The following is a 2500-nucleotide window of genomic DNA, read 5'->3' on the forward strand; positions in this document are numbered from 1 at the left end:
ACACGTGTTGATGGTGTTATCAGCAGCAGGGTGGATTACTGTAACAGCCTTCCCAAACACACAGACGTCCAGAACCAGAACATCAGAGCCATCACAGCTGTCAGGTCACTCAGACCCATCTACACTAGACACTCCTGGAGTTCAGTCAGAGCAGGGGGATCTGCTTTCAGCTGTAACAGCGCCCCCTGCTGCTGCAGTCAGAGAGGATCAGATGTGCTCCAGCATCAGGGCTGAACACACGTCTGTGTAGCGGAGCCTGTACTGGATCAGCACCGTGCGGCGGCTCACACATCACACCACTCGTCTCTCTGCTCTTCTATCTCCTGTTCAACACATCTCATCTGCATTTTTAATCTGTTTTAATTCTCTAATAATCTAGACTCACCATATTCCCTACACCGCACAGACCTTATAACACCAACCTCTGAGTAAACACTTGCAGGCCGCAGGAAAGCTGTATGTGTGAGGAATCTTTATTTCACTCGTTTAACCCCGAGCACAGCAGAGAGCCTCCGACTATATGCTGCTGGGAGAATTCAGTAAGTTTGCTCTGGACTATAGACAGTGGGAAGCTGAAGGTGCGAGTGTCGTCTGAGACATTTAAAGCATCGACAACACGCATCTACATTTCACACAGCAGTACAGTCTTCATAGGTGAAGATGATGCCGTCACAAATGACTAAATGATCTTCTGCTGAATAAATGCTCTGAGCTGTGGATATGTGCACGTCAGTGATGATGACCGCATGCTGATACTCTCCGCCAGAGAGAGCCTGAGACGGGCTGCAGACGCTGTGCATAACCCGGTGCTGTGATGAGGTTACCTGCAGAAGAGCTCAGTCCAGACAGTGTTGACTTGCATGAATTTAATGTCTGAATATTTTAAACGGTCATGCTGCAATAAATAAACAGGATATAAAATAAATGAGTGAAGTTATTTCACTTTAAACTTTCACAAAAGAGTAATTAAATATGATTAATTCAGCTTAAACACCATAATGGTGTACTCTGACATCAGCTTTTAGTAAGTCTGCAAACACAGCCCATTTTAGGCAGAGAACTGAAGTCGTGCGTCCTGTACAGCACTATTAATCGTGTACAGAACAACGTCAATATCCATCATCATCATCACACATGCGGACACGCTACTTTCCCATCTGTTCTCGAACACCACCGCTCCAACAGACATCAGTCCAGATCAGTGTTGTGCAGAGAATGATCACAGACACGCTCATCTGGGTATCCGTGACGGAGCAGTGTGCTGAACAGGGCTGGTCTACGCTACTCGTCTCGTTTATTCCTGTTCATGAAGCACTGTGACCTGCCACTGTGTGTGTTTAGTGTGCTGTAGATCAGGGATTCCCAAACTGTATTCCGGGACCCACCTAGGCAACTAACTCAATCTCAAGACCCCCCATAATATTGTAATATGGAGAAACGGGTAAAAATGTCTCCGTTCAAATCAGTCAAGAATATATGGTGAGCGGCTGTTTGGATTTTGGGATTGGATATGCACATAATGAGGCTGAAGTGCTGTTTGTGGGATGCTGGCTGTAACTCTGATCATTTTTTTGTTGATAAAGATCCTCTTCCTTATTTAGAGGAGAATATGATCAACCTTTGATTAAGCCCCTGGATGATGATCAAGCCCCGTCACATCTCAGTAAACTCCACTGCTGGTGTAGTCATCAGAAACTAAATGGCTTATTGATCGACTACTGCAAGCTGGGAAAACGTCAGATAAATATGGCAATGCAGTTAACATTAATGCTGAATAGATCTAATATTTACACATTTGCTGGAGGAAGGAATGATGGGGGTAGTTACATTAATATTACTATTTTCCTTAACATCTATTCTGACGTTTCTGACGTTAACACTAACAAACAGCACTATAGATATTTATTGATTAGCAATCTGTCAACGCTGGGATGTAAAAAATATGGGACAACACATAGCTTCAATACATAGCAAACATTAGAAAATATTGACAATACAATAAGAGGTTTAGCCTATTAAAATCAATGGCCTATCCAGAATTAAATAAAGCTGTAAAATCTGTTTCACTTTTAATTGTATTTGCATATTGATTAAAGTTACTGTAGTTATTTAGTGAAGAGCAGCAGATCAATCTCTCATTGTGTTTTGCTTGATATTAGAGGTGTTCATGTGAGAATGCACAGATCTATAATGAAGCACTCCACTACTTTAGTAACTGTTTGTGCTCATTTAAGAGAAAATTAGTAGTGTTTAAAATAAAACACGCAGGACGGAGCAAATAATAAATAAATAAATAAACTAAAATAATAAGCACTTTCCCGACGGTCCCTTACTGAGAGCTCTGCTCAGCGCGAGCTCTCCCGGCTAAACGCAGATTGTGAGAGCTCAAACGGAGCAGTGCTCATAATGTCGAGCGAACAAAAGAAAAAGACCGCTGTGAAACAGAACCAGCTTTGGTTTTTTGTAGGAAACACACTTTAGATCTTTTTAGGGTAAGAGG

General features: G+C 42.3%; 1 protein-coding gene and 1 long non-coding RNA gene across 3 annotated transcripts in view; both read right to left on the reverse strand.

Annotated features, from left to right (window-relative positions):
• LOC147839853 (uncharacterized) overlaps nucleotides 1-2500 on the reverse strand; it is a 195997-nt gene that overhangs the window by 87803 nt on the left and 105694 nt on the right. The window lies entirely within an intron of this gene.
• The window catches only part of dync1h1 (dynein, cytoplasmic 1, heavy chain 1), a 74378-nt gene that overhangs the window by 2171 nt on the left and 69707 nt on the right, over nucleotides 1-2500 (reverse strand).

Source organism: Danio rerio, chromosome 17 (assembly GCF_052040795.2).
Source record: "Danio rerio strain M-AB ecotype USA chromosome 17, GRCz13ab, whole genome shotgun sequence".
Lineage (NCBI taxonomy): Eukaryota > Metazoa > Chordata > Actinopteri > Cypriniformes > Danionidae > Danio > Danio rerio.